Raw genomic sequence first — 12,859 nt, forward strand, 5'->3', positions numbered from 1 at the left:
AAAAAACAAAGAAAGCCAAATTTCTGGGTTTCAAAACTGATAGCATCATGAGGATTATACTTGTTGTGTAAAGAAGAGAAATGGGTCAAATGATGGGCATGATGATCTGGCCGTTTGGTAAAGTTTGATTAATTAATAGGATTTTGTACAGCCATGAATTGTTGGAACATGTTGTGTGTAACACTGGGTTGGAATGCTTCCTAAAATTAGATTACATCGGGGGATAACAACTAATTAATCAATCATAATAATTGGATATTAATTTTAATTAATTAACATGCATATCTCTCCCAGGAAAACCTCAAAGCAAAAAGTTAAATTAGCAATCTTCAGTTGAGCTGTAAAATGGTGTCATCTAAAATGGCAATTTCTGTCTCATATAATATGTAAGGGTTTCTAAATGAATATACGACAGAAATTTCTTCCAAATCAGTTTGGAAGAAATATCTTTCAACTCATTTAAAAGAGTGTCAAGTGTCTATAAATATTTAAAAAACACATTAAATTTAGTTTAAATTAGTAAATTATTACTAATGACATTAATAATTTATTGTGCATTTTAAATATTTATAAACACTCGATATTATTTTAAATAGATTGAATGATATTTTCTTCGAACGGAATATACAATGAGGAGAAAAATAAATGTTAGGAAAATGGAAATGGAAAGGAATCAAACACCTTTCAAATTTGCAAAAAGGCCAGCCTCCAGGCCAGACAGCTGAGAATAGAAAAGGTGGTATCCAGAGCATGATATGTCAGATCGGCTTGGGATGCTTAAAACGAAGAACAATTTTTTTTTTTTTCCATTTTGGAAACTATAGTGCCAACATATCTCAAATTTTTTAATTTTTTTAAAAATCCATATGGTCTTAATACTCAATAGAGGCAACAAATAATGTCACCCTAGCATCATACTATTTATTACTAGGGGCTCCTAGGGCCCACCACTTAAACCCAATAAAATCCGTCATTCTACAGGTCTAGAAAGGTCTGTCTTCCCTTAGGATTGGCTATGCCAATTAGGTTAGCCTTCTCTTGAGGGAATTGTCGACCGACAATTCCCTCACCGCCGGTTACATACCCAATGGACACGTGGTGAGGGGACCATAGAAGTAAGGGTATCTTCTCCTTGAGGGTTTTATCTATTTAAACGTGGCTCAATAAAAGGGAATGATCTGTTGGAGCATCCCTTGAAGGAAAACTATTAATGAGAATATGTCACCTTCCACATCCGGCCCTTGACTCCTGCTCACTGCCATATCAAGCCTACTCATCGTAACAACGATAGTCCTATAAGTGAAGGTGATGGACCCTATTCTTAGGTATGCACATTTTTCCTCTTAGTTATCTTGTCCATTGGATTCTCTCTCAAATACTCCATTGATTTAGACATCGGAATTTTCTCTGCCGGTACCTTTGACGAGTCACTCACTTGTTCCTTGTCTTAGGCAAGCCTTCTTGATTGAGCTACTGGCATGCGGTCAAATATGCGAACACCTTGTAGATGCGATAGTTTATAATTGATAAAACGATTAACGAAAAAAATATAAATTATCAATTTAATTAATTTATGATTGACTTGTTAATAATATACTCTTAATCATTTCATTAATTACAAATTAACATGTTAATCTCCAAAAAAAAGTTAGAGTAAAAACTATAATAACTCAAACATTTTATATTTTAAAAATTTTCCGTCAAATTGATTCTATGCATGATATCATTTATGAGCTGAAACTCGTATGGTTTGGAGAATGGATTATTCAATCCGTGAATTGGTATGTGCTATTTACTTTAAGGCTCCTTCCTTTAATGTTGTCACAAGGGTCGACCTCTTTTTTATATGTCTACCCTCATTTGTTTTTGTTACTAGTCAAACCTTACTAGCTACTAGCTAGTCTAGACATTTCGTAATTTTTTTTTTTGTTTTCTTCTTTTTCATTGGAAAAAAAAAAAAAAAAAATTCAAAATTTCATATCACTAGTGCAATTAACCCTCAAACAATTTCATAAACTAAGAATCTCTAATACTTTTGCTACCAAGAAGATTAATTATGTCAATTTACCATAAGAAAATATTTGGAATTTCCCTTAATTGATATCCTGTTTCTCTTGAGCCAATTAGACCAAGTCGTAGACATTTTTACTTTTTACAAAGCCCTTATCCTTTCTTTGGTTCTCTAAACTTCTGGACAAGTTTAGAGTTACTCGATCTACTTTTTCTGGGCTTGAAGGGAGGTGTGCCGGTGCCTATCAATTTTTAGATTAATTTTTTAAAGAACGACTCATCCATCGTGTTATGAGCATTACTGTCATGTTAGTCCAATAACATCGGGTATAACGTAAGACGAGGGTGTAATATGTAATATTACTCTAGGGATAATTATCAAGTAACAAACCAAATGCAACTAGCATTCGGTTACATCACATGTGGCGTCTCACATCGCCTGGGGATGAGAATATGCTTATATGCAAGTATACTTATATCCTTATTGACAACAATACGTTTTAAAGTTGTGATGATCATGAACCTACCAGAACTTCGCAATTAATTGTATTTATGTGAGAGTAATACCAGGATAGGTGAGGAACCAAAACCAAACAATATTATGTCATTAGGATGAGACGTTACATCACATGAGCCATAAGATAAGGTATGTAGATATGCTTTATCCCAGAAGATAATTTCAATGTATGTCGTAACAAAGCATTCCCTCATAAATAAATACAACACCCTTCACTCGTTTGTGTAAGGCAGCCAAACAAACACTACTCTTGCTTATCTTTCAGGAGTCGATTCGATCAAACAAAGCATTAAATCCTCAAGGCCCTTCTCTTCTGATTTCAGGTGGGGGGCCACTTGGATTTGATATTTTCTGTGGAGTTTAGGATATTCTTGGAACATATGCAGAAAAACAAGAATCTCCTCGATATGTTGGCTGGGAAACTCATCCATATAACGACCAAATTTTGTCATATGACCGTTACAAACCCACGTATGCTCCTAAAACAAGAGGTGTGGACTAAATTTCTGATGCCATAATAATGTGTTCCATACTTTTCTGGTACCTCTTCATCCTGTTTGCAGATAATCTTTTATTACGTTATCTATCTTATAGTGAAATACGAGGTTCGGATTTTTCTTTCTTTTTCTTACTTCTCATCTTGTAAGCATGTTTGAGAAGGAGCTCCGATGAGGATTTTCCGTCTCATTTTTTTGTATTGAGTTGATATAACAATGTCTATTAATTTTTGTTAAAAAAAAATTAATTACCATAACATTCAAAAAATTAGAAGTAAGATGAGAACGTGATTTCCAACATTTCTCATATCCGTAATTCGTTGTACTTGTGGATGTAAACCTGCCGGATAGTTGAGTGTCGTCCTGTATGTTTCAATGGGTGATCCACATTGAAAAAGGTAGTAGTTTTCCATTGATTGTGACATGATGCCTACCGATATATATATATATATATATATATATATATATATATATATATATATATATATATAGTTGATGTTTCTTAGCATAAACAGCCCATTTGTGTCCAAGTCTAGAAAAATCGAAATTATAATAAGAGGGTGTTACTTATTCTCATTTGCTTAATAAATGCCCATAAATTTGATATTTTTTAGTACATAAATCTCTTATACAACTATATATAATGCCCACAACTTTCTAGCTACTAGCTAGCATCATATGTTTCGAACAAAACTGATTTTATTTTAGATTAAATGCACATACTTGAAATTTGAAAACTACTTAACAAAAATGGCCACCTAATGCACACATTTTTCACGTCCACAACAACAAACTGTCTAAATTGCTAACAATTTGAATTATTATTATAAGAAAGTTCACGAGGAACCCAACTGCCTGAATCCAACTATCTGAATATATAAGTAGCAGAACAACTCAAAATTTATTTGTACAGATGAGTTTCATATAAACTCTCTTACGATACCTGTTTACAAATCGCTAGCGATTTAAACAACTTATTGTCATAAATCCACATCCATCTTTCTATTAGATAAGTAGGCGGCCACGGCACGGCACGGCACGTACATGGCTACATCTAGCAAAACTTGTACAATTGGTTATGGCCTTGAAAGGAGATTGAGGAGACAATCTGACAATGCCAATATTGGTATGAGATTTCAACTTTTATAATTGATATGTTTAGATAATTGGGTTGAAAATTATTAACACTTTTTTTTTTTTTTTTTCAAAACCCTAACAAAATCCATGCAATGTGTGGGCATGGTGTAATTAGGTTATGGTCCACCAACATGCAAGAGGCTCCAAAACTTTCTATCCTTCTGTTGCAAGATTTTGAAATCTTAATTGATGTTGTCTCACACGACGTGGACAATCCTCTTACTATTCTCTCTCTCTCTCTCTCTCTCTCTCTCTATATATATATATATATATATTGACACAATCCAAGCCCACATGATGAATTTTCCAGAAAAGTGTGCTCATGAGTGATCACTGATCAGTCCACATCGGCAACAGTATGAATGATGCATGACAGCCGTTGATATTGCTTACTGTTTTGTTTAGACCACCACACACATCTTATCCTCACCAGAAACAACAACGTGTTGAATATCAAATGGTGCCACTTTTCAAAAGGGATGACACTTTTTTTTTTTTTTTTGTTTCTTTCTTTCTTTTAATCCAATAAAGATCTTCCCCATCCCCATGTAATCGTTTAGAGGAAAAAGAAAAAGAAAAGAAAAAATCCAACGGAAAAAGATTTTTGTGAAGGAGATGTTACAACTTAATTAGACATGGGAATCTGACCCATATATTTGGGCATGTGGGCTGCGTTTGATCCAGGCAGGTCATGGTCAATTCGGCAGCTTCACACACATTTTATTTTAGGATAAATGTATTTTAAATTTTTGAGTAAATTAATGCGCCTTTTGTGACCGCTCGCTCGGATTTTAAAAATTAAATTTAATTGCTTTGCTTTGTCGCGAATTTGAAATTGGTATTTTTATGTATTTTTCATCCAAAAAATTAAGTGACACATTTCTGTTAAGTTAGACAGCATTTTTGGCGACTCCTATAGGCGGGAGTGGCTCACAGTTAGGGATGGCTCCGCCTATGAAGTGCCCCCTTCTTTCATCCTTTAGGGATGCAGCCCTTCAATCCCGTTTTCTTATTTTTTATTTTCATTTAATTTTAAATATTTAATAAAATAGAATAATTATTATTTGCACCGGAGAAGATCCAGCTTTATTTGCAGAGATGCCCTAAAAGCTTATTTAAATACTCTTTAAGGTCATATATAGTCATGAATTATGTTTCACATGACATGCAAATCAGCTGAAAAATCAGAATTAGCCTTTCCTCTTTTATATGAACCCGTGGAAAATAACAATCAACAGTAAACACAACTCTTTTTACTTGAACCATTTGAACCATATATTCTGCTTTAATAAAAAAGATGTGGAGATAATTCTTATTCTTATTGGTGCTAAGAATAAGCATTGAATACGTTAGCACTTTCTACTAATTAATTGATACAGCGAGAAGCATAAGAATTATTTTTGCATGACGTAGCCAAATTAAAATAAACTTGCATCATGGAACCCTTCTTCGATCTGTAAACATATTATATACTATATATGTGGTTCAGTCTGATTGTGCATGATCCTCTAGTCTTTTCCCCTTCTAATTATGCCATATCCAACTAAAAAGCTAAAGATGCCCCATAAATGGCTAAAAGTATTCTTAACTACTCTAAGGACATAAAAAGAATATATAATTGATGTCTCGTAGGTGTTGTGGATCACAAATTAGACGACATAAAATTAACAACTTTTCTTAAACCCACCCCCCACCCACCAAAAAAAAAAAAAAATCTCAAGGAATTGAGACAAATTAAAATAAGAAAAAATTCAACCAAGAAGTATTTATTATTTGTTATGAATGCATTCATTTGGTGGATGACCATTTAGTTCCATCTCTTGGAATTCTACACATTCATATCATCTTTTAGAATTCCTATAACATCCATGTAATACATTAATGTACCCTCTTGTTTCATATTCCCCTTTTCATATTCCTTAACCTCCCATTATGATTCTATGCCTATAAAAGGGAGTATTGAGTTGTATGTAAAACACACAATAATAGAGAAGAATAATACATAGTTCCTGAAGAACTAGTTTCATATATTGCAATCTTTTATCTTGTCTTGTTATTTTCTTTAATTTTACAACACGTTATCAGCACGAAGCTCTAGCCAATTGTTGTGTTCTTTTGATCATCAACATCAAAAGCTATCCGTGAGGTATTCTCAATTCATTAAATTTTTATTGTTTTATGATTCATGTGAGATTTATTATAAAGCTATCATAATACTTGCATATTATGATTCATGTGAGATTTATTATAAATTAGAATTTTATCATACTAATGTTATGAATATGATGTCTTCTAATTTTATATGCCTGAAGCATATAAAAACTGAGTACCTTTCGGTAAAGGATCCCTTGATCTTGTGGAATAATTTAAGGGAGAGATACGAGCACCAGAAGATAGTTATCCTCCCAAAAGCTCGTTATGATTTGATGCACCTGAAGTTGCAAGATTTCAAGAGTGTCAGTGATTAACTCTGAACTCTTCAAAATCAGCCCACAATTAAAATTGTATGGAGAAAAAGTCACTGATATGGATATGTTAGAAAAAACATATACCACATTTCATGCCTCGAATGTGCTCCTGCAGTAGCAATATCGAGAGCGTAATTTCACAAGATATTCTGAACTGATATCTTGCATTCTAGTGACTGAGCAAAACAAAGAGCTATTAATGAAAAATTATCAATCTCGTCCAACGGGTTCTACACCATTTCCTGAAGCAAATGGAACCTCATTTCATGGTAATAAAGGAAACCATGGTCGTGGACGTAGACGTGGTAGAAGAAAAAAATTATAGAGGTCAAGGGGAACGTACTCATAATTTTTACAAAAGAAATGTTCTATACCACCAGAAGTGGAACCACACTGAGGCGAAACAAAATGAAAACAAAGGTTTACAGAATAAACCTACAAAGAACTATGAAGATAAATGTTACATGTGTGGTATGAAAAAGATATTGGTCACGTACCTGTCGTACGCTTAAACATCTGGTAGACCTATATCAAACCTCCATAAAAGAAAAGGAGATTGAAATGAATTTTGCTAATCACAGTAATCCTGAAGATTCTCCAATTTTTCGTAATACTCTAAATGGAAAGGGTAACATTCATCTTAATGTTTCTGATTTCTTTGTAGACTCTAACACAAAAACTGATCTTTTCATTGGTGATAAATATGTCTATAACAATTAAAATGTTTTCATTGTGTCTTAATCACATTGAGTTTACATTGTTAAATTTAATTGTATTTTGTTATTTTATTTTTGATTAATGAAATTTAATATATATTTTGTTTATATATGGAGGTATGGGTCATATTGATGGAATGATTAATTCCAAAATGATTGGTGAAGATTTGTGTCTAGCAGACAGTTGTACAACGCACACAATTCTTAGAGATAAGAAATATTTTCAATACTTGATATTAAACAAAGCTAGTGTCAATACAATATCAGGTTCATCAAACCTTATCGAAGGCTCTGGAAGAGCGAATATTACATTGCCAAAAGGAACAAAATTTTGTATTGACGATGCTTTGTATTCTTCTAAATCTAGAAGAAATTTAATTAGTTTTAAGGATATTCGCCTAAATGGTTATCATGTTGAAACCACTAATGAAGGCAGTGACGAATATCTTTATATTACTTCAACAATTTCGGGCCAGAAGCTTATATTGGAAAAACTGCTTGCTTTCTCTTCCGGGTTGTATTATACAACAATAAGAACAATTGAATCACATGTTGTAATGCACCAGAAGTGCTCTAATCCAAAGATGTTTATGCTTTGGCATGATCGTCTTGGACATCCGGGAACAATTATGATGCGTCGAATAATTGAGAACTCTCATGGGCATCCCTTAAAGAACCAGAAGATTCTTTTACCAAGTGATTATCCTTGTGCTGCATGTTCTCAAGGTAAACTTGTTATCAAACCATCCCCTTCTAAGGTAATTGTTGAATCTCCATCATTTTTACAAAGAATTCAAGGAGATATATGTGGGCCGATTCACCCTCCATGTGGACCATTTAGATATTTTATGGTTTTAATAGATGCATCGTCGAGGTGGTCACACGTTTGCTTGCTTTCTACTCGTAATGTTGCATTTGCTAGACTTCTTTTTCAAATAATTAGATTACGAGCACAATTTCCAGATTATCCAATTCAATCTATTCGGATGGATAATGCGGGTGAATTTACATCTCAAGCATTTTATGACTATTGCATGTCAATTGGAATCAATGTTGAACATCCTGTTGCTCATACTCATACTCAAAATGGTTTAGCTGAATCGTTTATTAAACGACTTCAATTAATTGCTCGACCTTTGCTTATGAAAACAAAATTACCTGTTTATGCTTGGGGACATGCAATATTACATGCTGCATCATTAGTTCGGGTCAGACCAACAGCTTACCAAAAATATTCTCCTTTGCAACTTGCATTTGGTCAACCACCAAATATTTTTCATTTTCGTATTTTTGGTTGTGCTGTATATGTTCCAATTGCGCCACCTCAACGCACTAAGATGGGACCTCAACGTAGACTTGGAATTTATGTTGGTTTTGATTCTCCTTCTATCATTAGATATCTTGAGCCTTTAACTGGTGATGTTTTTAAAGCACGTTTTGAAGATTGTCATTTTGATGAAAACATATTCCCATCACTAGGGAAAGAAAAGTCGTTGCCAGAAGCACGACAAGAAATCACTTGGAATAATTCGACGTTATCTCATTTTGATCCTCGTACAAATCAATGTGAACTAGAAGTTCAGAAGATCATTCATTTGCAGAGTATTGCAAATCAATTGCCAGATGCATTTACTGACAACAAGAAAATAATTAAGTCTCACATTCCAGCTGCTAATACTCCAGCGAAGATAGAAGTCCCTGTAGGACAATTAATTAATACAGCAGCAAATGAGTCTAAGGCGCGCCTGAAGCGTGGAAGACCTATTGGTGCAAAGGATAAGATTCCCCGGAAGAGAAAAGCACAAGGAAATGAAATCGGCGCTCCTGAAGAGGCCTTACCCACAAAACAGGCAACGAAAATTGATCCATCCAAACTTTCTGTACAAAATTCTCCTGGAAAGGAATCCCCCGAAGAGGAACCTCTTGAAGAGGAATCTCCTGAAGAGTTACCTCCTGAAGAGGAACAGGTACCTGAAAATAATGAGATCTCAATAAATTATGTAAGTACAGGAGAAATATTGGATAGAAACAAAATTGTTGTCGACAACATATTTTCATTTAAAGTTGCATTTGACATTACCAGAAGTAATGATGATATTGAACCACAAACCGTCGAAGAATGTCGACGTAGAAATGATTGGCCAATGTGGAAGGAAGCAATTCAGGCAGAATTGAACTCACTAGAAAAACGTGAAGTATTTGGACCTGTAGTCCAAACACCTGAAGGTGTATCGCCTGTTGGATACAAGTGGGTATTTGTACGAAAACGAAATGAGAAAAATGAAATTGTGAGATACAAAGCAAGACTTGTTGCACAAGGTTTCTTGCAGAAACCTGGTATTGATTATGAAGAAACATATTCCCCTGTAGTGGATGCAATTACATTTAGATTTTTGATTAGTTTGGTAGTTACAGAAAGTTTGGATATGCGTTTAATGGATGTGGTTACAGCATATTTATATGGATCACTTGATAATGATATATACATGAAAATCCCTGAAGGATATAAAATGCCTGAAGCATATAATTCGAAATCCCGAAGTATTTATTCTATCAAGCTACAAAGATCTTTGTATGGGTTAAAGCAATCCGGACGCATGTGGTACAATCGTCTTAGTGAATATCTATTGAAAGAAGGATTTGAGAATAATCCAATTTGTCCATGCGTTTTCATTAAGAAATCAGAATCCGGATTTGCTATCATTGCAGTTTATGTAGATGATTTAAATCTTGTTGGGACTCCAGAAGAGCTCATAAAAACTGCCACATATTTAAAAAATGAGTTTGAGATGAAAGATCTTGGAAAGACAAAATTTTGCCTTGGTTTACAAATTGAACATTTTCCAAATGGAATTCTTGTTCATCAGTCAACATACACAGAAAAAGTCCTGAAGCACTTTTACATGGAGAAAGCTCATCCTTTGAGCACTCCAATGGTTGTTCGGTCACTTGATGTGAAAAAAGACCCTTTTCGCCCTCGAGAAGATGACGAAGAAATTCTTGGTCCTGAAGTACCATATCTTAGTGCAATTGGTGCTTTGATGTATCTTGCAAATTGCACACGACCTGATATAGCATTTTCAGTTAATTTATTAGCAAGATACAGCTCTGCACCAACTCGAAGGCATTGGAATGGAGTCAAACATGTTCTACGTTATCTTCGTGGAACAGCTGACATGGGATTATTTTATTCAAAAGGTTCAAATTCACAATTAGTTGGATATGCAGATGCGGGTTTTCTTTCTGATCCGCATAAAGGTAGATCTCAAACAGGATATTTATTTACAAGTGGAAGTACTGCTATTTCATGGAGATCTGTCAAGCAAACACTTGTTGCTACTTCTTCAAATCACTCAGAGATTGTTGCAATTCATGAAGCAAGTCGGGAATGCATATGGCTAAGATCAGTAATTCAACACATACGAGAAAAGTGCGGTTTATCCACAATCAAAGATAGCCCGACAATATTATATGAAGATAATGCTGCTTGTATCACACAGATCAGAGGAGGATATATTAAGGGTGATAGAACCAAACACATTTCACCAAAGTTCTTTTATACACATGAACTCCAGAAGAGTGGTGATATTGATGTTAAACAGATACGATCAAGTGACAATTTGGCAGATTTATTTACCAAAGCATTACCAACTGCAACATTTAAGAAGTTGGTGAATAACATTGGAATGCGCCGACTGAAGGATCTTTCATCATAAACAATTGAAGCTCTTCATGCTAATGAGGGGGAGTAAAATGATTATGCTGATTGTACTCTTTTTCCTTCGCTAAGGTTTTTCCCACTGGGTTTTTCTTTGCAAGGTTTTAATGAGGCAATCCTAAAGCATACGAAGGAACACAAGAATATTGTACTATTTTTCCTTCGCCACAGGTTTTTTTCCCACTGGGTTTTCCTTGGCAAGGTTTTAACGAGGCATATTCTTAGTGTATGGTCATCCAAGGGGGAGTGTTATGAATGCATTCATTTGGTGGATGACCATTTAGTTCCATCTCTTGGAATTCTACACATTCATATCATCTTTTAGAATTCCTATAACATCCATGTAATACATTAATGTACCCTCTTGTTTCATATTCCCCTTTTCATATTCCTTAACCTCCCATTATGATTCTATGCCTATAAAAGGGAGTATTGAGTTGTATGTAAAACACACAATAATAGAGAAGAATAATACATAGTTCCTGAAGAACTAGTTTCATATATTGCAATCTTTTATCTTGTCTTGTTATTTTCTTTAATTTTACAACATTATTATTATTATTGAAAACTGATCAAGAAAATATGACATAGATTGCGGCCTTAATCATCCGTATTGAGTTTATATAAGAGATAGAGTCATAACCCTAATAAACACGTAATTAAAACGATCAGGTTGCAATCTCGTTCAGACAGGTGTAGTAACTCGTTCGGATGAGCATCACGATGAAGTTTCTAAGAACACTCCAGTTCGGACGAGGTGCTACCAGCCTAGCTCCCAACAGGATGTCCACGGGCTTATTAATTACTACTAGACGGGGTGCGATAGAGACTCCAATTGGACACTTTTGCCTTGTACTTGTTCGGAAGCGGACCAACTAAGGCTCTCGATATTGTTTTTGTAATTCTCTTGCATGAAAGTCCATTTTTACCCAATAAACTTTGGAATTAGAAAATTTTCATATAGAGTTTTAATTTTGGTTGCGTCACTCATTGTCGAGGTGTAGATCAATAGAAAGAATTGAGTGATTAAGACCTAAGATGCAACAAATGAGTCCATCTTGCTACGTCGTGGTAATTACCCATTCAAGCTTATCAACAATAGATCTATTAAATGTTATTGGGTTTTTGTAATAAAATGGTAGTTAAATGTGGCTGATTGTGACAGGTATCCGTTCGTTAGGGCAAATTATAAATGAGTGGTAATTTTTGGGGAAAAAGGTAATTACCTATTTTTTAAGGAGAAAATACACTTAGCTCTTGAACTACAACAACCTTTTCATTTACGTCACCAAACTAAAAAAACTACGATCTTGTGACAAAAAAAAAAAAAAAAGCCAAATTTTCAGCATTAGATGTTAAAATGGATGATAAAGTGGTCACATGTGCCACACATATATATGTTTTTAGTTTGGCTAATTCGGCGTTTAAAAGCGTAATTTCTTCTCTGTTGAAGCTCCATTCGTTGGATCGTCCAAACGTGATATGTTCCATAATAAAACCTGAGAGCTTTGTTTGCTGAGTGTTCACATGACCGTTTGAATGGGAGTTGCACTTAATAAATCCAGAGAGCTTCGTTCGCAAGGTTGTTCGCTGTGGGTTTGGACGAGAACTGCTAGAGAAGAAGTTTAACTTAGTTGTGTCTGAACGGGTATCTAGTCCGTTCGAACGAAAGCTGTATGTTGCTGCATTAGGTTTTTCCAATTTCAGCTTGGATTTCTATAAAACCCTAGTTCCGTTTGAATGAGACCGTCAACTGTTCGAATGCTACTGCGGATTTTCCTTAATAAAGTTTTCTA

This window comes from Corylus avellana, chromosome 1, assembly GCF_965113065.1.
Source record: "Corylus avellana chromosome 1, dhCorAvel1.hap1.2, whole genome shotgun sequence".
In the NCBI taxonomy this organism is placed as follows: domain Eukaryota; kingdom Viridiplantae; phylum Streptophyta; class Magnoliopsida; order Fagales; family Betulaceae; genus Corylus; species Corylus avellana.